The sequence below is a fragment of the Microtus pennsylvanicus genome, chromosome X (genome assembly GCF_037038515.1).
Source record: "Microtus pennsylvanicus isolate mMicPen1 chromosome X, mMicPen1.hap1, whole genome shotgun sequence".
Lineage (NCBI taxonomy): Eukaryota > Metazoa > Chordata > Mammalia > Rodentia > Cricetidae > Microtus > Microtus pennsylvanicus.
The window spans coordinates 84441277-84467938 of NC_134601.1; the positions used below are offsets into that span (position 1 = coordinate 84441277).

The 26662-nt window shown below is 41.2% G+C and overlaps 1 pseudogene; it reads left to right on the forward strand.

Moving 5' to 3' along the window:
• The first annotated feature begins 2136 nt into the window (after nt 1-2136).
• On the forward strand, nt 2137-26662 carry LOC142841591 (nicotinamide phosphoribosyltransferase-like; annotated as a pseudogene).

The window sequence follows — 26662 nt, forward strand, 5'->3', positions numbered from 1 at the left end:
TACATTTATCCAACACTGTGACACATTTAGAGTTCTTTTATGTCTGAATTTGTCCTATTGTGAATCTGTAATTCTTTACAGTCCAGAAGCACTTCTTAAAATGCTAATTACTTCTTAAAAATTTAAGTTGTTCCATTAGTAGGGGTAATATGGTACTACCTGTTTGCCTGCCCAGTCCAAAACTTAAGCTGTGCTATTATTATGATAAAATGGCAGTTCCTCCATGCACTCTGCATAGTTCAGCATGGCAGAGCCACTTGTGCCTCAGAGCCACTTGTGTCTCTGAGCTGAACACACTGCCCTACTTCCAGGCACTCAGTGACTCCACGCTTCCATCCAGCAAGTCATAGCACTTTACTCACAAACCCCATCCAAATGCTCTGTCTCCAGCAAGAGACAGAGGTCATGCTAGCAGCATAGCCCAGAAAGCCGGCATTTTAAAACCGCCACTATTTTATGCTGTGGCTGCTGAGTCAGGAAAATCTCTCCTAAAGGAGCTGCAGCATGCTGCCAGCAAACAGCAAAAAGCTATGTTAAACTATGTGTGTGTGTGTGTGTGTGTGTGTGTGTGTGTGTGTGTGTGTGTGTGTATATATATATTGTGGAATTTATTTTTAAGCTCTCTTAGGTTTTACGTTGAGTTAGTTGACCACGTTTGAACACCAATTGTTTCAAGGACAAGGCCTACTTGTTCACCCAGCTAGCTTAGCCCCTAAATAACTACACAGAAACTATTAATTAAATCACTGTTTGGCCCATTAGTTCTAGCTTCTTACTGGCTAACTCTTACATTAATTTAACCCATTTCTATTAATATGTATATTGCCATGTGGCAGTGGCTTACTGGCAAAACACATCTATCGCCAGTAGCAGATCCATGTCGTGTCTTTCTCTCACTCTGCTTTCTTCCTCCCAGAATTCAGTTTTGTCTTCTTGGCCTACCTAAGTTCTGCCCTATCAGGCCAAGGCAGTTTCTTTATTCATTAACCAATTAAAGCAACACAAAGACAGAAGGACCTCCTACACCAACTGCCCTGGGCTGAGCAAGAAGATTGCTACTAGACAACACAGCTGGACAGAACAGATTTTCCCATCTGTCCAACACTGACCAAGGGAACTTTAAGTGATTTTCACTAGGTCCTTTTTAAATGATTAAAGATGGCTGCTAAAAAAATTTCCTTTGTTACCCAGTTGGCCCCAGATATTAGAAAAAAATGTTATAAAAGTTAAAAAAAAATAAGTCCCAGTTGCTGGAGGTAGCTCAAAGGGTGTTTAATAGCACAGAGCTGATCAGGACAAGACCTTTTGCATCAACCGAAAGCCACCATCACCTCTGATGATGAGACACAGTTGACTTACAGATACCCAGAAAAATTGTCGTGTCTCACCCTCGGTCATAAGAATATCTCCTAGCAGAAAGTTCTGCCTCCAATCGAAAGATACAGTTGGACTATCTCTCAGATTGACAACAAAGATTCCTGGGGATGTGGGCAGAAACCAACCCCAGGACTGCCCTAACAACAAACTCCTATACTTGTTCAACAAACCAGTTCAGCTATCCCCACTCAGATTAAACAATTCCCAAGGACCCTGGAAGCAAAAGGGGAAACTGCAGTTCATATTGCCTGAATTAGGGAGACAGGCATCCTGGTGTCCTGCCAGTCTCCCTGGAGTCCACTTCTCCTGCCTGTGAAGAATCCCGAGACCTCGGATTACAGACCTGTAATCTGAGGGAAGTGGGTAAGGAGATCAATACTATCCACCCAATAGTACCAAACCTATGCACTCTCATGAGTCTGATTCCTCCAGAGAAACAGGTGTGCACTGTCTTAGACCTGAAAGATGCATTCTTTATCCTCCCGTTGGCAGAGGTGAGTTAACCCATCTTTGATTTTAAATGGGCGGGCCCAGAGAGGGGTTATGGTAGGCAGCATTCCTGGACCAGGTTGCCCCAGGATTTAAAGACACTAAATGTAGACTTCTTGCCCTTCTGTCAGAAGTTTCTTGGGAAAAATCAATTATAAAATATCCACCACGGAACTGCTGCAAGAGTTACAGACCTTGGGCTACAGAACAGTGTCATCGGCTAAGAAAGCCTAACTTTGTACATCAGAGGTTACCTATCTTGACGACAGGATGGCTGCCGTCCTTCAGATCCTTACTTCAGAGACCAAGACACAGGTTCCCGAGTTCCTAGGTACTGCTGGGTATTGCTGTCTCTGCATACCAGAGTTTGTGGAAATAGCAGCACAAAGTGGGGGAAACTGAGCCCCTGATCTGGACTGAGACTAAACAAAAAGCATTTGAGGCCTCAAAAATAGCTTAAATTTCCACTCCAGCCCTAGAATTTCTAGACATAAGGGGCTTTAACCCAAACTTCAGAGCCAAGAAAATGCCCTATGACAAGCCTATCTAAGAGCGTGGGGGCTACTGCTAGTTTAATGAAAGAAAGCAAACCAGTTAACTTTGGGTCAAGATCTTATACTCACAGCACCCCACAACACAGTGGCCCTCCCTGAGGAACACCAGAGGCTGTCTAATGACTGTGTGACCCAGTACCAAGCCCTGTTCTGTCCCCACCCTCAAGTCCAGTTTGAGACCCCACTGCTATCAAGTTTGGTTATACTCTCACCATGACTGTTGGAGATGAAAGATGAAACCAGCTATGCGGGAGCTACTGTAGCTACTTTAATGAAAATGATTTGGGCCCAAGTGAGGTACCTCAGTCCAGAGACCAGAACTAATGAAATGAGCCAAGCTCTCAGATGGGGAATAGAAAAGACCACCAATATACATACGGACTGTCGGCCAGTGTACTTTTACTACTGGCCATGCCCACAGTATGATCTATAGAGAAAGGGGGCTTCTCACAGCTAGAGAAAAGGGACATTAAATAATCTTGGCCCTCCTAGAGGCTATTTGGCTTCCCCTACAAACTGTTGTCCTCCACTGCCAGGCTATTGACCTGGTTGCCCGACAAACAGCCCCAAGACCAGTGGGGCCTATTGATACCCTAATGACACAGCATGACCCGGTGCTGCCTGAGACTCCACAGTAAAGAAGGCACGGACAGCTCAAACCCACAGGCTGATGGAGGACAGCAGAGGGAAGGGTCATTCTCCCAGAAACACCAGGCAGGACTCTGGTAACTGACCTTCACCAGGCTGCTCAGCTCAGGTCCACAAACTTTCTGAGTTGCTCAGACCAAGGTATGCTATACCTAGACTGGACAACCTAGTGTGGGATGCCTCAGCCAGATGTCAGGTTTGTGTTCAAGTCAATACAGAACAGGGAGCCCTTACCCAGGCAGGGCTCCAATGAGAGACCAACAGGCCCACAAACTCTGGGAAAACTGACTTCACCAACATCCAGCCTGTGGGAGAAAGATAAAAGTGCCTGCTAGTTTTAATAGACACCTTTTCTGGGTGGTAGAAGCGTTCCTCACCGGGACTGAAACTGCTCAAATAGTAGCTAAAAGCTCCTCCAGGAACTCATCCCCTGATTTGGTCTCATCCGAGGCCCCGTACTGACCTGGCTTTCATAGCCAAAACCTCTCAGTTAATAGTTAAAGCTTTAGACATAGATTTAAAACTTCCCTGTGCATGCATACAGATGATAGAGCTGTGGCCAGGTAAAAGGGATAAACAGGGCACGGAAAGAAACTAGAACAAAACTCTCATTAGAGTCCAGCGAAGAATGGACAGGGCTCCTTCCTTTGCTTTGACTCTCTGCACTCCATATAGGAAAGGGTTTATCCCCTATGAGATTATGATTGGAAGACCTCCCCACTGCTTCCCAGGCACAGAGACCAGCAGTTGGCAGAACTCTCTAACCATTTGTTTCTCAACATGCCCTCCAGTTCTCCAGAAAGGTTATTATTCATTGGACTATCCGAGAGATACAGCCGACCCCTGAGTCCACCACCACGTTCCCCTTGTTCCAGTTCAGGATACAGTCTGGGTCAAGCGAGTAGCCCAAGGGGCACTGAAACCAACTTGAAAAGGATCTACACAGTGATTCTACTTACTCCTATGGCTGTGAAGGTGGCTGACATTACACCATAGTTCCACCATACCAGGTTAAAAAAAAGGGGGACGCAACATACACTGTTGCCAAATAGACCGTCTCCAGACTATGGACCATTGAAATTAAGGTTTCACTGGGCCCCTGGCCCTTCCCCCTCCAGTCCTTCTATCTTTTCCTGAGTTTTGTGTTTTATACTATGGGTATAAATGCAGGATCATGGCCCAACTCCCACTGTCCTTAGGCCTGGACTGGAAACAGAGAAAGACAGATACAGGGAAGGTATTAGGTATTAGTGACCTTTGCTCACTGATGCCCACTTTAAATTTACTGAAGAAAGCAAAGATATGGGGTTTATCTTTTGATGTATGTCCTACAGTGGACCCCCTTATTGCTGGAAATAAGGTAGTTTTCATTACAAAAACTGGGTTTTTAAAACTGAGGCTTCCTAAAAATTTTTTAAGAAAAGATTTTGGACTTTGTGAAACAGAAAAAAAAAAAAACCTGGGAAGTCAGACTCTATATCACAGGAAGGGACTCTGAGGGTAGAGCTAATCACTCATAGCCAGAAATCAGCCAGGATTGCTGGTTTTGCTTAGATACCTGGCCTCTGTACTACATAGGGATAGGAACTAACCAGCCCAGTGAGTGACTGGGAGCAGCCCAAATTAACATTAGAAGACTTAACCTAGGTAAAGTTTCAGCAAGTCTATCTCCAGAGGCGGTTAGTTTTCCCTGCCTACCTAAGTTCTGCCCCATCAATAGGCCACTGCAGTTTCTTTATTCATTAATGGTAATCACAGCACACAGAGGGGACTCCCACATCACTAAGCACTTCCCCTTATTCTGCCTTATTGGTTAATTCATATGGACAACAACAATATTACTGGGCTTCTGAGACTATTTGGTAGACATGTAACAATGTTTCAACTAAATGTGACCCTTCTGACACTTTAAACTAAGTGGATAGGTTGATCAAGACCTAGAGATATTGAAAGTTTCAGTTTCTGAATTAAAACAACAGTTAGATTCCCTTGCGAAAATGTTCCTACAAAATTGGAAAGGCTTAGATTTCTCAAGAGATAAATTATGTATGACTTTGGGAGAAACCTATTGTTTCTATCCCAGTTGGTCAGGAATAATTAGAGAAAATATTGTGATGATTGGGGAAATAATTGGTACCACTCTCTGTTCTGTTGCTCCCCCTGCTAACTACTCTGATAACACTGGCTGGGCCTTTAATTCTCATTCTGATTGGATTAACACTGAGGCTCTGCATCTTAAACTAAAATGAATCCATGTGTGATTTAACTCATTCACTAAGATCATTGGGGAATGTAACAGGGCCCAGATCCTAGCAGGTCCATAGATCTTAACACAACTGACTCCATGATGGAAGTATCATTCAGGCTGCCAAAACTACAACAAAGGCCTAACCCACCAAAGTCCATAGTTCTGGGAAAGTCTCTATATGTACTACTTTTGTTTATTGGCTTCTGTAGTTCTGCTTCTGGCTAATGGTTCTTGTTAACTGAAGTATGTCAACCAAGAACATGATTTTTGTGCTTAAAAGCTCACCCTGAGAAAGACTCAGGGCTCTACTGGGATCCTGAACACCCAGTATAGTCATTGGCCAGCTAATAAAGACTTTCTGTTGGCTTAAACTCATGCATGAGCACTCTTTGGTGAATACTCCATAACACTATTACTGAAGACAACAGCTGCATAACTCATCGCACATGGAGAAGTCAGAGATGCTGCCTACTTAGAGCCTTCGCCCCTACTCACTAGTGTTTATGGTACTGGAAAGTGTTCTGTATGCTAAATTCATAGTTTTGAATACTCATTTTTAATGGAAATATGTCATGATAGGCATCTGAGAGGGGAAATCAAAAGTTCTGAAAGAGTTCATGCTATATGATCATAATTTTAAAAAAGTTTATATGTTTTAAATATACAAAAAATAAGTGAGTAACTCAGATTCTTGTTCATTTCATTATAATGGTTATATTGCTAGTGGTTATTGTTATTTACTATAAGTTTCTTGACTTTCAATCATACTAAACTAATCATGTGTACTTTTATTTTTTTAAATTAAAACAGTTACATCATTACCCCTTCCTTTTCCTCTCCAATCCCTCTCATATCTTTCCTCTCAAATTCATGGCCTCTTTTTTGATATTGTTACACATATATTATTTACATATATAAATGCATCAATATATACCTACATTTTTTTATTCTGTTTAGTGTTAGTTGTATGTATGTTGTTTCAAATATGACCAATTAGTAGTGGATAACCAATTAGGGGGCTTATTCCTGGGAAGACTATTTTTTTCTCTTTTCAGCATTCCTCAGTTGCCTATAGTTCTCATTTGAGGGTAGTATCCTGTGAGATTTCCCCATTCCATATTATATATGTATACACACATATATGTATGCATATATGTATGTATAGGTGTATACATATGTGTATATATGCACACACATATATGTTATATACATTACCAGAAAAGAAAAATAGATTTTATCATTTTAGAAGTTGCTTTAAAAATGAAGCAAATGGGGCTAGGGAGATGACTCAACCAGTACTTGCTGCTCAAGCATAAGAACCTGGGTTCAAATTTAGCACTTATCTTTTAAAGGCATGGGAGTTTATGCCTGTAATACAGGCAGGGACAGGAAGGTCCTTAGGTCTTTGTGGTCAGCCAGTCAAGCCAAATTGGTGAACTCCAGTTTCAGTGAGAGAATTTGGCTCAAAATATAATTTGGATTATGATAAATAAAGACATCCACCATGAATGTCTGACCTGCATTCACATGGGCAAACACATCTACCCATACACATACTACACCCCCCCCCCCTCGAAGCAATGTAGGGCTCAACTGAGGAAATATGAGACTAATACTTGAACTTGAACCTTGACTGATTATTCAATTATTCACATGTTTGTCTGAGCCTTTGATTTTAATCCTTTTTTAATATTTTATTTTTTTATGAATTGGTATTTTGCCTGTATGTATGTCTGTGTGAGAGTGTCGGGTCCCTTAGAACTGAAGTTCTATGTAGTTGTGAGCTGCCATGTGGGTACTAGGAATTAAACCCATGTCCTCTGGAAACGCAGCCAGTGCTCTTAACCACTGAGCCATCTCTCCAGTCCCTCAATCTGTTTTAAATGAGATGTATTTTAAAAAGATTTACAAGTACAATAGGAGTAATTAACCATGGAGATGCTATTCACTAAGGAAAACATATACTTCCCGCCCCCCAGACCTATTCAGCCTTTTTGCTATAGCCCCTATACAAGATGGTGTGGGGGCCTACCCATTTTGTAACTACTTAACATGCGCTTCTTAACCCAGTAAGACGACTTTGTTCTTTTTTTTTCTTCTGCTCTAATTTCTCATTCTCTGCCCTCCCCCTTTCTCGTTGTCAAACAGTTTATTTAGTGGAAATCTGTATTAGCTAAAAGTAGCACACTTTAAAAAAAGAAGTGGCACTGGCACCATATCAAAGATAACACCACCAGTCTCTAGAAACCTGCCATCTAAAAGGGAGGCTGTGAGGTAAAATGAGGAGAATCCCTGAATCAAATCTATATTTATCATTTTCTAAAACTAAAAATACACTACACTTCACATATCTAAAAACCTGGAAAGAATGCATTAACATCTTAAGTAAGATTTTCTGTGATTGTGCCACTGAACCATAAACTGTTAGATCTGAAATATCATAAACCTTCTGTACAAATGAACAGCTTTTATTTTTATGTGCTATATTGAGCCATCACTGAATCCTGTCCTGTTTTCCCTTTCTTAAAAAGTTTGCAATGCAACATGGCATGCCATCTTCTGAATATATTATGTGCCTTAATCTTTCCCCTTGTGCTGGGCCATTGAATATTTATAATTTGTTCAGAATTTAAGGTAAATATTTTTCTTTCCAGCAATCTCACTGATGTGGGAGTGTCATAAATCAATCTGTTGATTTCATTGGTTAAGCAATAAAGAAACTGCTTGGCCCTGATAGGTTAAAACATAGGTGGGAGGAGTAAACAGAACAGAATGCTGGGAGGAAGAGGAAGTGAGCTCAGAGACGCCATGCTCCCCTCTCCCGGGCAGACGCGATAGCTCTGCTCTCTGAGGCAGACACATGAAGCTCAGACCCAGGATGGACGTAGGCTAGAATCTTTCCCAGTAAGACTGATGCTACACAGATTATCAGAGATGGGTTGATTGGGATATAAGAATTAGCCTGTAAGGGCTAGAGTTAATGGGCCAAGCAGTGTTTAAAAGAATACAATTTGTGTGTTGTTATTTCAGGGCATAAGCTAGCCAGGCGGCCGGGGTGCTGGGGACTCAGCCCCGCCGCTCATATTACAACATCTCACACTTGAGCATACTTCTATTAGGACTTCAAAAAAGCCAGACTTGACAAGGGGTAATTGGCAGATAAGCAACAGTAATCTGATTGGTAATTTAATGTAATTGATTAACTGGTCAGATACATGAATAGGGGCACCAATTACCCCTAAAAGAAAGTAGGTTTTCTTTTCCCTCCCCCATTTCATCTCATCCCACTCTTCCCCAGAAGTATTATAAGGGTTGATTTAACCAAAAAGAATGCAAACCCATTTTTTTTAGTCCAGGCCCATGAGAGGACCCCAGCAACACCTTTACACCAACCAGACATCCAGTTGGCGGTTGGGCACTATTATGATCGCTTTGTGAGGAGTGAGCAAAAGTCTTACCCAGTGCCAGGATGGACTGAGAGGGGCAAGGAGATCCACATGAAGGCCCTGAGGCAGTTCGCCCTGGGTTCTGAGGAGGAAACACAGACCCACCGGCACCTTGAGGTGTCAGGCAGACAGGCACTACTATGGTGTGTTACGGGAGAGAGAGCTACAAAATGGTTCATGTACTGTAGATAGAAGCAAAAGAAATGTGGGTAACAAAAGATAGAGGCAAAAGAAATGAGGAACAGGCCCATGCTGATGTCTGGGTCTGGGCTTCTGCTGGCGTCCATGTCTGGGTTCATGGTTTTGATGCAGCTGTGGTCACTGTTGATATCTATGGCTCCTGATACCACCAAAGACAGAAAGGATATGTCTGTACAGAACTGGCCTCGCCCCACACTGGTGGCTGCATCCCTAGGGAGAACTGGTCCTGCCCCTCACTGACTCAAGCACTCAGGAGAAAGGGTCCTCCACCTCACCTGGGCAGCACAATAGAGCTGTTTCTGTTTGCAGGGTTACAGCTAACCCTAAGTGCATAAAAATGGGAGAGCAGGTCGCTCCCCTCTCATATGCCATGTGGTGTCATGATTGAGGGAAAGATGCCCTCCTCCCCTTACCATCTACAGCAGGTGGGGGACCTGACTCAACTCCCCACCAGCTGCAGCAGTTGGGAGAATGAGTTCTGTACCTAGCCTGGGCAATACAGTAGCATTGACCCTGTAGACAGGGGTGCAGGGAAGCCAGCCCTGAGAACAGGAGAGGGACATAGCTGGTACTACTTCCCTCGTCTGTGGTGTGGTGGTGGAGGCGAAGGAAAAATGCCCTCCCTCTTTGCCCCTACTACCCCCACCTGCCGAGGGAACTGACCCTCCCCTTTATCATTTGCCACACTCAGGAAAGAAGACCCTGCACCTCACCTGGGCAGCACAGTATCACTGACCCTGTTGATGGATATGTGGGTGAACCAGCCCCAAAATTGTGAATGTAAGAGAGCTGTCCCCACTACTCATCTGTCATGCGGCAGCATGGGTGGGGGGAGAAATGTCTCCCTTACCTCTCACTGCCTGTGACAAGGGAAGTGACCCCCCCTTACTAGTTGCAGCACTCAGGAAAGCGGGCCCTGCTCCTCACCTGGGCAGCACAGTAGAGCTGACCCTATTGACAGGGGTGTGCAGGCGAACCATCCTGAGAATGTGAGCATGGGAGATCTGGTCCTGCCCCTCATCTGCCACATGGTGGTGTAGGGGGGGGATGCTAGCCATCTGTAGTAGGTGGGACAGCTGGCACTAAGGTCGTAATAGCCCTAAAGTCATAACAGCAAGAGAGTTGTTCCTGCCCCCTCACTAGCTACAGCACTCGTGGCCCCTGCACCCCACCTGGGCAACACAGTAGAGCTAGCTCTGATGGTTCAGGTGTGGGAGAGCCAACCCTGAAGACATGAAAGCAGGAGAACTGGCCCCGCCCCTTGCTCATTGCAAGGAGGGGTGAATTAGCTGGGGCAGTGCTGGAGAGCTCACCTGGTGGTGAGGACAGGGGAGAGCTGGCGGGCTCACCAGCCCTGCAACTACCCAGGCTCAGAACCAGGGTTATGAGTTGGCCCACCCGTCTATGATATGCTAGAACAAATGAAGGGGTAGGCCCTGCACACCCAAAGTTACAGGGTCTCCATGACACAGGGCAACAATAGGATATCCAAGAGGAGTCCCAGTGAGGACCCAGCATCAACAGTGTAGCAGGAACCAGACCAATGACTCTTTGCAATGAAGTCTTGCATAAAGATGTATGGAGAAAAGGGTTTATCATGCCAGATAGTACAGCTTCCATGGCGAGATTTTGCCTTCTTTTTTTCCTGACAAATTTTATTTTATTGGGAGGTTGCAAGGGCAGAGGGTGAATACAAAGGGATGCAGAAATGTATTCTTGATCCTATTGGATCAAGGAGAATAAATAAAAATAAAGTTTAAAACAAAACAAACAACAAAAAACCAAAAGCCTTCTGTGCCTGCGGCCTCAGGAAGTACATTAAAATGTAGTATATAAAAAAGAATGCATACCCTTCATAGAAATTTTAAAAAATCAGTAGTAGAAAATAAAAACTGTCTAGAAATTCTTATCACTTAAAGATGCTTATTGTCAGCATTTGGCATTTCTTTCCCCTTTGTTTATGGTCCATTTGAATATAAGTTTTGACCTATACTCCTGCCCCCTGAAAACTCCTCTCACCTCCTTTCTTTGCTTGACTTTCTTGGGATTACTCAAGACCAACATTAGAGTAGTTTGAAGGAGTTCCTCCTGGTTAAGTCTTTCTCAATTAACTCTATGGGTCTAGAAATTTGTGAAACTGGTAGCATTGAAGTTAAACTACAGGAAAGAGGCTTTCAGGTTAGATTCAGCTCAAATAATCCGAGCCATGTGTGCAAATATTCAGTGTCCTCAGTAATCTCTGAGAGGCGACTAAGGGCAAGAGCCATGGTCGATACTGTTTGGGGAGTCACAAGGTCTACCCTGACCAACCATTTGAAAGGAGGTTTCTGGTACCTGGTACTGGGGTTTTGGTTAGTCTATGGTTCTTGTGGGGAGCATTGCCATGTGTCATAACTTTCTTATATGTATTGGGTATAATTTTAAGGTAAATATTAAAGATTCCTTGAATTGAAGCCTTATCAAACAACCTTAATATTATTTATTTTTCCTCATTAGGCTTTGACTTCCATCCTGCCCATTTGGAGACCCCTTCTTGTTTCCCCATTTCCCACCTCACATCACTTGTATCCTGCTATTCCCCCTTTTGAGCCCCTTTCCTTTCCCTATGGCCCCATCATACTTTCCTGGTTTCTGTGGTACTCCATGTCATATACTCACATCTGAGGATTTGGAGCAAGGGTTACTCACTCACTATAATCTTTCCTAAGTTCATTCATTTACCTGCAACTTTCATGATTTTATTTTTCTTTATAGATAGATTCCATTGTACACATACAGCATATTTTCACTATTCATTTATATTTGTAAGGACATTTGGGAAGTCAATTAATAGTCCCACTCAGCTGTGACATTTATGAACCACAACAGATAGTGTCCAGCATAGCAAAATGTCGACTTACTGCACTCAAATCGTGGTGGTAATCAGCAGCTATATAGTTGGACTTAAGGCCCACTCAACAGGAAGGAAACAATATATGGTACTAGAAACCTATCTGACTCCCTGGGGCTAGTGACATCATGGATCTTAGAAGATATCTACACCTAGCATAATTTTTAATTACTTCATAAATCTTATCCCTTTTCCCCACATATATGAATAGCTATTGCCTCTTGTTATGGTTTGAATAGGAATGGCCCCCACCAACTCATGTGTTTGAGTGCTTGGCCCATAGGGAATGGCACTATTAGGAGGTGTGGTCTTATTTGAGTAGGTGTGGCCTTGTTGGAGGAAATATCTTACTGTGAAGGCAGATTTTAAGGTCTTATATGCTTAAGCTACACTCAGTGTAGGACACTGCCTGCAGACCAAGATGTAGAACTCTCAGCTTCTTTTCCAGTACCATGTCTGTCTGCACCCTGCCATGTCCTGCCATGATGACAATGGACTGAACTTCTGAAACTGTAAGCCAGCCCCCAATTAAATGTTTTCCTTATGAGAGTTGTGGTCATGGAGTCTGATCATTGCAATAGAATCTCTAAGACAGAAGTTGGTACTAGAGACTGGGGTATTTCTGAGATAGGCCTGACCACGCTTTTGTTTGGAGGAATTTGGACTTTGGAAGTTTGGGTGAGGAAAGCGGTGGAATGCTTTAAGTGCTGCCTGATGGGCCTAACTAAAAGGACATTGAAGATAGTGGTGCTGAGGGTGATTTGAGCTGTGGTGGCCTGGCTCAAGAGGTTTCAGCTGGTAAAGATGTAATTGAATGAGGGAGCCATGTTCCAACTCCAGCAAGCAACAGAACTTGGCAGCTTCAGCCACATGGTTCTGACGTTAGAGTCAAGGATACAAAAACAGGGTTTTGGAATCTTTCTCTGTGACTAAGAAAAGCTGTTGGGGCCAGACATGTGTCAGGTGTGTCCCTATGTGTAGGCCAGAGAGATCATTGTGTGAAGCTGTGAAGGTGAAGCCTGGATTGCCTTGGAGACACCAAGATGTTGGAGATGCCAGAGCCACTGGATATCTGCCAAGGAAAGCTGCTAACAGGGAGTGGAACCAGCAAGAGATAGAGATAGAGATAGAGATAGAGATAGAGATAGAGATAGAGATAGAGATAGAGATAGAGATAGAGATAGAGATAGAGATAGAGATAGAGATAGAGATAGAGATAGAGAGATAGATAGATAGATAGATAGATAGATAGATAGATAGATAGATAGATAGAGGTGTTGCAGTCAACAAAACTGAAAGGAGTCGCATATCTGAAGAGTGTTTTGACATCAGACATAGAGATGCAGCGTCTGGAGTTTGCCCAGTTGTTTTTTTTTTTGTTTGTTTGCTTTGGTCCAGTTTTTCTTCACTATGCTCCTTTCCCTATGCTTTGGAAGGGTCATGTATATCCCATGCCATTATATTTTGGAAGCATGTGATCTGTTTTTTTTTTTAATTTTATAGGGTATCACAGTAAGAGCAGAAAAGAAGATTTTGAACTTTAGAGTTTAAAACATTGTTGAGTCTGTTATAGACAATGGGAACTTTTGAAATTGGACTAAATGCATCTTGCATTTGTTATGGTTATGAGCCTTTGGGACCCAGAGAGTGGAATGTAGTGGTTTGAATAGATAATGGTCCCCATAGACTCATGTGTTTGAATGCTTATAGGCATTCAACGGCCTATAGGGAGTGGCACTATTAGGATATGTAACCTTGTTGGAGTAGGTGTGGTCTTGTTGAAGGGAGCATGTCACTAAAGGAGCAGACTTTAAGGTCTTATAAGCTCAAGCCACACCCAGTGTGGTACAGAGACTCTTTCTGCTTCTGATTAAGATGTTGAATTCTCAGGCCTTCTCCTGCACCATGTCTGCCAGCATGCCACCACGTCCTGCCATGATGATAATGAACTAAACCTCTGAAACTGTACGCCTGTTTTCCTTTATAAGACTTGCTGTGGTCATGGTGTCTCTTCACAGCAATAGAAACTCTAAGACACCCTTCATCAAAGAAGTTTATCTTTACAACAAATGGAAGTCATCACAGAAAACCACAACTGGACTGTGATGGCTATTCTTGTTTGTCAACTTGACTACATGTGAAATTAACTAAAGTCCAAGCATCTGGGCACACCTGTGAGGTATTTTTTCTTGATTGGATGATTTGAGGTTGGAAGACCCACCTTGAATCCAGATCATTTGAGGTTATAAGACACCCTAATCTGGATCACACTTTCTGGTGACAGCCTACATAAAGGACATGGAAGAAGGAAGATTTTGCTTTTTGCTTGCTTGCCCTCTTCTCAGTGGCAAGTTCATTCCTTCACTGGCATACAGTGGCAAGTTCATTCCTTCACTGGCATACAGTGGCAAGTTCATTCCTTCAACTGGCATAGAAGAGCCTACTTCTTTTGGATTCTTACATATACTGAAGACCATCTCAGACATCTAGGCTTCATGAGCCAAACAATTATTGGATTCTTAGAATTTCTGTCAGGAGACAGGCCTTGTTGGGATAGTCAGACCACAGACTGTAAGCATTTTAATAAATCTTGTTTTTAATGTATATACATTCATTCTATCCATCCCGTTTCTCCGGTGAACCCCAACTAATACATGAATACAATGCAGAGATCAGTGTGTCATCATCCAGTCCCAATGGATACATCTACACCTATAGCTTGGGAAGCACCGAGAAAGGGAAGGCAGAAAGACTGTTAAGAGCCAGGATACCAGGAAGTAAGGTGTAAAAGTCTCTCATACAAACGGCTACATAAACAAGATGGGAACAATGGTAATATCAATGGAAAATACTAACAAAGGAAGGTGGAAATCTTGCAGAGTCATATCCCTGGACAAGCAACTGATAACAGCTCCCCAGATGGTTGTTAAGTATAGTGTGGTCAGCCCTGAAACCACATGCATACACGTACACAGACACAGACACACACACATACACACACACTACAAGAACTGACTCAGCAGGCTATATTTATGTATTCATGAATACATATATATACATACACATATATATGTAGCAATAATAATCTGGAAATAAAAGCTATGAATTTTGGAGTGGGAAATATGGAGGGAGTTGGAGGAAAAAAGGGCTTTGACTTAGGAGGGGCTGAAGGCAGTAAAGGGAAGGAAGCAAACTATGTAATAATATTTTAAGTAGAAATATATAAAGCAACTAAACTCAATAACACAGGAATAAAGATTAAATAAAGATTGGGGAGCTGCCACTGCTAGGAAGGTGAGTGGCATTTGACATGTAATAGATTTTAGTCACTTGTGCATGAAGATTTGCTGATTATAGCTGTTGTGGAAATCTTTCTGGAATAAGCACTCCAGCACCATGACAGTGGAAGAGAGGAAATGTCACCACAGGACCAAAGCCACGAGAGCTTCTGAAAGACTTCAGAAAGGTCATTTGTATTCTCGTTTTATACTGTAAAACCACAAGGTGGGGCAAGCAAGCTAGGAAAATTTTACAGACGCTTACGTGGCAGCCAGCAGGTTGTTAAGGGCAACAGACAGCTGGTTGTTAAGGGCAACGGTCCATTATTTCAGCTATTTCTCCAGATCATTCTGTTTCAGGTAGCAAGTGACGTCATTGGCAAATAGACAGTACAGGCAGTGCTTTAAGTAAATTACTAACTAAATAAATCAATCAGAATCTAGTTATTACTCTTTTCTACCTTATTCCATTTCAAAGCTACTTAGCACACAGAGTCATCTGTGAAGGCAGGGAAAATTACAGGATCATCTTGTACAATTGATTTGGGGCCCTGCTTCCTTTTGCCACAACAGCTAACACAAACGTTCTTTAGTGGACTGCTCCAGCTCAATAAGCCTTCTACCCGATAATATTGATCAGGTCCTCTGCTGCTGTCTCCATCTTGGGCCAGTTTTTCCAAAATCTGTTTCCTCTTGCCTTTCTTAGGCCCTCCTCTGCCTGTGCCTAAATCTCACCCAGTCCAAACTATATCCATCATTTCAGTGAGTCTTTTCTGGCCCCCAAAGCTAATAGTACAAGGGATTGGAGATTATAGCAAGCACGGAAAATGGTCCAGTTACCGAATGCTATGACATCCTCTGTTTCTCTGAAGGCTTTGATGGGGCTAATCCTTACCCTTGGAACTGAAGCCTCTGATGGTTAAGTATGCTCTCAAAAGCTTCGGGCCAAATCCTCTGGCCTAGATTCCAAATACCCGAGGGAATTTAGTTTTATAAAGAGGAAATTTGCTAAGATCTATAGGCCCTTATTGGAGAAAAGAAATCAGATCATCAATGTTTTGTATGAGTCCATAAAAAATGTGAGGTGCAAAGTTTTATACTATAACTCCAGTGAGGGAGCTTAGATGTATGGTCCAAGAAGAATTTGGAATGTGACAACTTGGAGGGTGTCATCGTTACTTTTCTATTGCCGTGAAGAGATACCATGACCAAGACAACTTATAAAAGAAAACATCCAGTACGAGGCTGGTTTACAGAAGCAGATGAGAGATTACATGTTGAGCTAACAGCCATGAGGGAAATAGAGCGAATGACATTGTAAGCTCTCTGTTATTCCTGCCACCATGCCTTTGCTCCACCACTATGGACTCTCTAGCCCTCTGAAGCCATAAGCTCAGGGCAAGTTAGAAAAGAAAATATTTCATTTGGCTTATGTTTTTACATTTTCATGCACAAGTAGAAGGCAATGATAGAGACATCCCAGACCTGGCATGAGTCTTTTGAAACCTCAAAGCCTTCCCCCAGTGACACATCCATGAAGGGTTCCACCTTTCCAAATAGTTCCACCAACTGGGGATCATGGATTCAAAGATACGAGCCTATGAGGGCCATTCTCATTCAATCCACTATAAATATAATTATGTAAATCAAAAAGCAACAACCTTGTTAAAATGATGGTTAAATGATGCTACCATATGTTTTACTATTAGATGATTGCTAATTACACTTTTAAAATGTACTGATACTGAATCTAGTTAATCCCATCTGTGCTGTTGCCAACAGAGTCTGGCTAGTTCTGCCTGTGCTATTCCCAATCTGGAAGCTTGGTCCAAGTTACGCACCCTGTGTTCCATTCTGGTCTAATCAGCTTGTCTGACTTTAGCCTGCCCAAGTGTGCTGGCTAATTTTTATGTCAACTTTCCACAGGTTAGGGTAATTTGGGGGAGAGGATGCCTCATTTGAGAAAATGCCCCTACCAGAATGCCTTGTAGGCAAGCATATGGGGCATTTTAATAATCAATAATTAATGTGAACATGCCCAGCCCATTGTGTATAGTGACCTCCCACCCCGGGATGGTGGTCCTCGGGAATATTAGAAAGCATGGTGATAAGCCATGGAGAGCAAGCCAGTAAGCAACACTCCTCTGTGGCTTCTGCTTCATTCAGTTCCTGCCTCCATGTGCTTGCCCTGACTTCCTTCGACATGGAACTGTAGATTTAAAATAGACCCGTTATTCCTCCTCAAGTTGTTTTTCTCACAGCCACGGTGTGGGGGTCTCTGTGACAACCAGGGCAGGCAGAGTAACGATCCATGTGAGGCAAGAAGGAAATCTGGTTCAACATCACTTAGTTAGATGGTGTTGGTTCAAACTTCTAGAGTCTGACCCTGAGCCATTTATTGTAAGCATATTTAAGTACAGAAAACTTTGGGGAAAAAAGATTTGAGTGAACAATGAGGCACAGTTACACAGAAACTTTTCTCAAAGTACATGTCACTTTTTCCATGAAGATGGGTTCTAGAGATAGGCTACATGTGTTATCTTAAGGACCTGGGAGAGGATCTGGTGTGGTCTCAGTCATGCAGATAGTGCAGAGGTCATCTGAGCTATTAGCTACCTCTGGTCCTGGTTATGAGAGTTTGGGGGAACCCCTGACCATACAGATAATACAAAGGTCACCTAGACTATTAGCCACCTCCAGTCCTACTTCTGAGAGCTTGGTATGGCCTGGCCCTACAGATAATGTAAGGATCATCTAGACTATTAGCTACTCTCAGATTCCACTCTCAGATTTCTGGGCTGAAAACAGGTTATGCATCTTTTTCTTTGAAAATTGTTTAACATTCGTGGTTTCCTTAGTACTAGAACAAGGTCCTTTATGCTCTCATCACAATAGAAGCCCTAAGTAAGCCAGAAATAGGTCACAGGTTCATGTGTGTTTCATTGTGACAGACATTACCATGTGTTTGGGGGAGGATCTGTGGTAGTATTTGAAATTGGGGCTAGAAAAGCCATTGGTTGCTCAGAGCTTACTGAGCTATTGTGGGAACTTGGAAGACAAGAATGTTGAGAGCTATGCAAAAAAGATGAAGACCTGATTTGTGAAGCTTCAGAGGAAAGCAAAGACTCTATAAGGCCTATTAATGTGATATTTTAAATTAAAATTTTGTGGTTCTGGTCACCTGGGGCTGAAGAATCAACTATGATTAGGAAGAGACCAGCATCATTGAGGTGCTATGTTTTGGGAAGTGTTTTCTCAGAGTCAGCATACAGAAGCAGTGTTCCAGAAGTATCCAAGGTTGTACCCCATGCTGGCAGCCAAACTTGGTAATACTGGGTTTGAAAGAATGAAAGGGTCATGGAGAGCATCTGAGGCTTGGCACTGAGAAGCCAGGAAAGGCCACTGGTGAAGGCACAACTTGAGTTGCAGTACAATCCCCGGAACTAAAGGGGTCATGGAGAGAAGTTGAAACTTCACCTGCGGCAGGCTTAGAGTCCCCAAACAGAGCCTACAAAAGGCTGTTGGTAATGGTGAAGCTCAGTTAGAGTGGAGACGCCAGCATTTTGAAGATTCCAGTGCTATGGGATGAAAGCCAAGAATAGTAGCAGTCATGGATTGGAGTCGTTCTGAGCCTAGGCGACAAGTTTGTGTGTGCTGCAGAAGGAAGAGCCAGACAGATGGTACAGAGTCTTTGGAGACCAGAGTATCATGACTGGGTCAAAGGCATCAATGATTGACCTTTCTATACTATTGGAATTTGGGTCTCCTTTGATTTTTTTTTATTGTATCTATACTTCGATTCTTCCCTTTTGAAATTAAAAAATATGTAACTTATTAATTTCACAGAAGTCCACAGTTATGGGACTTTGGAATTTTAGAGAGACTTCAGACATTTCAGAAAGACTGGGTATTTTAGAGAAATGTTGAACTTTGAGAGAGCATTTGAATGTTTTAAAGAGATAAAGCGAGGTTTTAAAGAATGTGGGACTTTTAAAAGTTGGAATTCTTTATATTTTGATATTAATATTAATAAGAGATCTTGGAGATGAACAAGAAAGAAAAGGTTATATATTAATAAGTGTTATTAATATATAAGATTGATAATAATGTGTGTCAAGTTGACAATGGGTCAGGACTTCTGAGAACTCAAGAACAATGGCAATGGGTTTTTGATCCTACTGCACGTACTGGCTTTGTGGGAGCCTAGGCAGTTTGGATGTTCACCTTACTAGACCTGGATGGAGGTGGGAGGTCCTTGGACTTCCCACAGGGCAGGGAACCCTGATTACTCTGTGAGCTGAGGAGGGAAGAGGACTTGATTGGGGGAGGGGGAGGGAAATGAGAGGCGGTGGCGGGGAAGAGACAGAAATCTTTAATAAATAAATAAAAAGAATGTGGGACTTTTAAAAGTTGGAATTCTTTATATTTTGATATTAATATTAATATGAGATCTTGGGGATGAACAAGAAAGAAAAGGTTATAGATTAATAAGTGTTATTAATATATAAGATTGATAATAATGTGTGTCAAGTTGACAAAAAGTTGTGTTGATTGGCTTTTCTCAATTCAACACAAATAGACATATCTGGGAAGAGGAAATCCTAATTGAGAAAATAAATTGACCTGTAGCAAGTCTGTGGGGCATTTACTTATTTAGTGATTCATGTGTGGAGGGTGCAGCCTACTGCAGGTGGTGATACCCCTGAGATGGAGGTCTTGGGTACTATAAGAAGGCAGGCTGACAAGGCCATGAGAAGCAAGCTAGTGAGAAGCACTCCTCCATGGCCTCTGCTGCAGTTCTGACTTCCCTCAGTGATGAAGTGTGACCTGAGTTGAAATAAAGCTTTTCCTCTCCAAATTGCTTTTGGTCATGGTGATTTGTCATAATAGTTACCCTAACTTAACATGAAGGATTTATAAATACACATAAATCACTTAATGTAATGTCATATAAATGTACTTTCAAACAAAAATATATGATCATCTCAATAGACGTAGAAAAGTCCCTTGACAAAACACAACATGCCTTCATGATAAAAGTCATAGAAAGAATAGGACTGAAGGGAAATATATCAACATAATAAAGGCTATATATGACAAATCCCACAGCCAACATCATCCCAAGTGGGAAAAACTCAAAACAATCCCATGAAAATCAATATTGAGACACAGCTTTGCACCATCCAAACTCCTTTTCAATATAGTGCTGCAAGCACTGGTTAGCAACTGGAGAAGGAAAATAAAGGAATAAAACTAGGAAAAGAATACACCAAATCATATCGTTTTGCAGGTGATATATGACACAAAACATATACCAAAATTCCACTAGAACATTTCTAGAAATGATCGATACTTTGAGCAAAGTAGTAGGATATAAAATCAACTAGCAAAATTCAATAGCCTTTCTTTATACTAATAACAAACACCATGAGAAAGATCATGGAAACACTCAAATTGACAACAGCTTTCAAAAAGGTCAGTTATCTATGAATAAACAAAAGACCTTAATAAAAACCTTAAATCTCTGAAGAAATTAAGGAAGACACTAGAGGATGGAAAGACTTTCTGTAGTCACGGTTGGTAAAATTAATATTGTGAACATGGTCATTCCAGCAAAAGCAATGTACAGATTAAATGAAATTCCAATAAAAACATGACCATCATTCATAGAAATAGAAAAAAAAATCCTCAAACCACAAAAGACTCTAGGTAGTAAAAGCAATCCTGAACAAAATGAACACTGCTGGAGGGATTGCCATTCCAGATCTCAAGTTATATTAGAGTGATAATTAAAAAAATCAAGACAACAAATAAAAAAACAACAGCAGAAACCAAAAACAAAACAACACGACAGTGACACAGACATGTAGGTCAATGGAAAATACAGACGACCCAAATGGTAAGTGCACATAACTACCATTAATGGGATGCCAAAAACACCCAGTGGAGGAAAGACAGTATCTTCAGCAAATGGTGCTGGGAAAATCAGATGTCCACATGTAGAACAGTGAAGTTAAACCCCTAGTGATTGCTCTGCATAAAATTAATTTCAAATGGATAAAAGACCTTAGTCTGAAACCTAAATGCCGAAACAGCTAGAAGAAAACGAAGTGGCACCCTACATGATATAGGTGTTAGGAAAGGACTTTCTGAATAGGACTCCATTTGTCCAGAAATAATTAAGGCCAGCAATTGACAAAAAAGTTGATGTGCAACAATGGAAACAGTCAATCAGTCATATGACGAGGAAGCCCACAGAGTGGGAGAGAATCTTTGTTAGTTGTACATTTTATAGAGGATAAATATTCATAACACAAAAAACTGAAAACACGAAGAATCTAAAAAAAAAACAAATGACCCAATTGAAAATGGTCTATGTATCTGAAGAAAGGATTTTCAAAGAGAAATAAAAATAGTTACAAAATATCTTTTAAGTGTTTCTCATCTTTAACGATTAAGAAAATGCAAATCAAAATTTCTTTGAGATTTCATCTTAAATCATTCAGAATGGCTAAAATCAAGAAAGTAATTGACAAAACTGCTGCTGAAGATGTGGGAAAATGGGAACTCTCATTCACTATTGGTAGGATTACAAAGTGGTGCATCCATTATAGAAATCAGTATGAAGAACGCTCAAAGAGCTAAAAAGTAAACCTACCATATGATCCAGCTGTCCCACTCCTTGGCATATGCCCAAAGGATTCTACATCCAACTCCACAGGTACTTGTTCAGCCATGTTCACTGCTGCTCTATTCACCATAGCTGGGAAATTGTAACAACTTAAATATCCTACAAGTGATGAATGGATAATAAAAATGTGGTAAATATATACTATGGATTTTTAATTAGATATAAAGAAAAATTAAATCATGAGCTTTGCACATAAAAGGATGGGACTAAAAAAGATCATATTGAGTGTGACAATGCATACCCAGAAAGACAAACAAATGTTCTCTTTTTTATTTTTTTATTATTTTTTATTGAGCTCTACATTTTTCTCTGCTCCCCTCTTTGCCTCTCCTCTTCCTTTCAACCCTCTCCCAAGGTCCCCATGCTCCCAATTTACTCAGGACATATTGTCTTTTTCTACTATCCATGTAGATTAGATCTATGTATGTCTCTCTTAGGGTCCTCATTGTTGTCTAGGTTCTCTGGGATTGTGATTTGTAGGCTAGTTTTCTTTGCTTTATGTTAAAAAACCACCTATGAGTGAGCACATGTGATATTTGTCTTTCTGGGTCTGTGTTACCCCACTCAAAATGATGTTTTCTAGCTCCATACATTTTCCTGCAAAATTCAAGATGTCATTATTTATTTATTTATTTATTTTGCTGTGTAGTACTCCATTGTGTAAATGTACCACATTTTCCTTATCCATTCTTCGGTCGAGGGGTATTTAGGTTGTTTCCAGGTTCTGGCTATGATAAACAATGCTGCTATGAACATAGTTGAACACATGCCCTTGTGGCACGATTGAGCATCCTTTGAATATATACCCAAAAGTGGTATTACTGGGTCTTGAGGAAGTTTGTTTCCTAATTTTCTGAGAAATTGCCACACTGACATCCAAAGGAGCTGTACCAGCTTGCATTCCCACCAGCAATGCAGGAATGTTTCCTTTTCCCCACAACCTCTCCAGCATAAGTTGTCATCAGTGTTTTTGATCTTGGCCATTCTTACAGATGGAAAATGGAATCTCAGAATTGTTTGGATTTGCATTTCTCTAATGACTAAGGATGTGGAGCATTTTCTTAAGTGTCTTTCAGCCATTTTAGATTCCTCTGTTGAGAGTTCTGTTTAGGTCTATACTCCATTTTTTTATTGGGTTATGTGATCTTTTGGTGTCCAATTTTGTGAGTTCTTTTTATATTTTGGAGATCAGACCTGTGTCTGATGTGGGGTTAGTGAAGATCTTTTCCAATTCTGTAGGCTGTTGTTTTGTATGTTCTCTCTTATTTGTGGCTTATAGCTCTGAACATTTAGAAGTGAGTATACATCCTGGCGTAACTGCAGAAACCAGGAGAGCAAAATGGGTCTGTGGATGGTAAAGCTCTAGAGGGGGAGTTAGTAGGACACAGGTGCTATGAAAGTGGAAATGGAACAAATGGGTGGAAGGATTTAATTGGGAAAGAAGGAAAATATGGAGGGCAAGGGAAAAGAGATAAATATTACTAAGCATGTTTGAGAAAGCCATATAAAAACATTTTATCATCACTTAAAAATACATATATAATGAGAACAGCCTGAACTACAGAGCTAGTTCTAGAACAGCCAAGATTACTAAAAGAAATCCTGTCCTGAAAACATAACAAAACAAAACAAAAATACATGTATAGGTGGTTAGAGAGGTTGCTCAGAAGTTAAGAGCACTCGCTGCTCTTTCAGATGACCTGGGTTCAGTTCCCAGCCACACACCTGGCAGCTTACAAGCTTCTGTAACTCCAGTTCTAGGGAATCACATGTTCTCTTCTGGCCTCCACAGGTACCAGGTGTGCACACAGTACATATGAAAACAGAACACTAATACACATAATATAAAAATAAATCTTCAGAAACACATACATAATATATGTAAGTGTACAAACACACACACACACACAGAGAGAGAGAGAGAGAGAGATAGAGATAGAGAGAGAGAGAGAGAGAGAGAGAGAGAGAGAGAGAGAGAGAGAGACTGAATGACATTATGCCTCTTGGGACAATAATTTTCTCCCAAGGATCCCCAGACTCTCTAACAAAAACCACAGTGTAAATAAGGAAACTCTCTCTTGAATTGTTTTTCAGGGGAGTTTAAGCAACTTCCAAAACAATATAGGCTATTGCTGTTACCACTGGTTGCCTCCCAGAGGTTGAAGATAAGACCCTACTGTTGAAGACATGGGAGGAGTTGGAGAGTGGAGAGGAATAAAAATTATGACAATATGTGTTCACATATGAAATTCTCAAAAAATTAAAAATGTTAAATTAAAAAATAAAAATAAATTTAAAACTAAAAAGCTCTTTGTTTTAAGGAAGCACCATTTTGTAGGAATCCTATTCTGTCAGGCTTCACTAAATTGCACAACAAATGGATAGAATCTTAGCATCACAACAATGACCACATATATCAAAATACATTATACCTCCTAAATATAAACAGTTATTATGTGTCAAACAAAAACAAAATAAAATAATTGAGACAATGGTCAACCAGGACATAAATGACATCTTTTGGTTGGATCAGTTCATTAAAGTTTTAGTATTCATTCAGGGAAGTAGTGAAACTGGGCTGATGGCATTGGCAAGCACTTCCAGTTACTTGCAAGGCAGAAGAATAACAAGTTCAAAACCAGCCTGGACAATTCAGTGAGACCCTATCTCAAAATAAAAAGTTAAAAAAGGCTGAGGACGCAGCTCAACGCTAGAGCATTTACTTAGCATGCATAGGTCCTAAGTTCAGTCTCCAATACTGTTTTTAGGAGAAGGAAAAAAAGAAAATAGAAGAAAGAAGAGAAGGAGTAGGAAGAGGAGGAACAAAAAAAAGGAGGAGGAGGAAATTGTTCTCCTCCTCCAAGATTATAAAACAAGATTATAAACAATGATTATAAGGTGATATATAAACAAGAATTTAAGGGAACTTTGATGATGATATGATAATGATGGTGGATGATTGCTGTTATTGTTACTCCTTAGCTACCTTGTCTCTGTCTTCTTTGATAAATTATCCCCATCAGTATAAAAATGGAACTCTATTCTAAGTTTGAGTCTCAGAACCCACATAGTTGAAGGAAATCAATGACTCTCGTAAGTTGCCCTCTGATCTGCACATACATGCAGGGGCATTTGAGCCCACATACACAAAACAAACACACAAACAAATACATATATAAATACATGGATAGATAAATAAATGCAATTTTAAAAATAAAAAAGAAATGCAGTTAGATAACCAAAAAGAAGCACAGCACTTGCCGGGCAGTGGTGGCACACGCCTTTAATCCCAGCACTCAGAAGGAAAAGGCAGGCGGATCTCTGTGAGTTTGAGGCCACCCTGGTCTACAGAGTGAGATCCAGACAGCCAGAGCTACACAGAGAAACCCTGTCTCCAAAACAAAACAAAACCAAACAAACCAAAAAAAGAAAACAAAGAAGAAGAGGCACAGCATTCAGGAGGCTGAAGTAGAAAGATCAACTTTCGTGGGGGACTTTGTCCCAAAACCTGGTAGAAGGATGGTGACTTAAACAACTCAGCGCAGCAAAGCCCAGTTTCCTTCTCCCTTGCAGATGCACACAGTATGGAGCCTCTGCTCTAGCTGGAGCCAAATGCTGTGACAGAAGCAGAGTTCAACATCCTGATGGTCACTGACTGCCTCATACAAGGTTACTCTCTACAAACAATAACCCCCAACACAAGAAAAACATGAAAAGAAGCAGAAAACGACAATATGAAGAAGGTGAAATATGAGGAAACACAATTTTATTTTTCTTCATAAATACTTTGAAGGCGTAAGTCACAAACAATGCCACACCAGTTTGGAATTATGATTAATAGGGTGGTACTTATTTAAAGGGGAAAAAAACTTACAGATAACCGTCCCAGACAACAGCCCTCTGCGCAATCAGGAAGAAGTCTAGTGGCCAGAACCGGAGCAGGAAGCAAAGAGAGCGAGAAGGGAAGTAGCCGCTTTTTTTTAAAGGGAGAGAGACCACGCCCCAATGGGCTGGTATCTCAGCGGCTATTGGCTGTAGGAGCGGAAGGACCTCCCGCAACAATACTTAAAAGGTAAAGTAGTGGCCAAAGAGAAAATCCAAGAAGTCAACGAAGTGCACAAAGAGCATGTCCCATATGATGTCTTTAATGAGAAAAACGAAATTTTGCTCATGAGAACTAGACTTTGATGGTCACATCCCATCAAAAAAAAAGCTGTTCCCTGCTTATACACTGAATTGAGACTATTCTTGTTCAGTCCCTGGTATCTGGTCAAAGTGGCCACAAGTTATAGACAGAAGAAGAAAAGACTGACCAAATATTTGTTAGAAACTTTTCCTACTTTGAATGGTCTGGAAAACAGGTTACATGGTTTTGACTACAGAGGAGTCTCTTTACAAGAGATTTCTAGGGAAGGGGCACTTGCTTATTTGGTTAACTTGAAAGAAACAGTTACCGTACTAGGAACTGCAATAATAATACAGAACACAAGATCTGTTCCATCCTGTTCTGTTCCAACTTCACGGAAAGACCTTGAAAAAGATACTTTTGAACAGTCTATGGCCAGCAGAGCTATGGCATTTACAAAGTGTGTAAGAAAATGTGGGGTGAAGACCTAAGAAATTTAATAGTATCAAAAGTACAGAGGCACCACTTATCATCAGATCTGATTCTGCTCTCCAATATTTTGAGTAAGAAATTTCCTGTTACTGGGAACTCAAAAGGCTACAAGTTGCTGCCTCGTTATCTTATTTGGGGAGAGGCAGTGGATACTTTAATACTTTATAGGACATTGCAGAGGGAATGAAACAAAAGCTAGCTAGTTGTGTTATAAGAAAATGA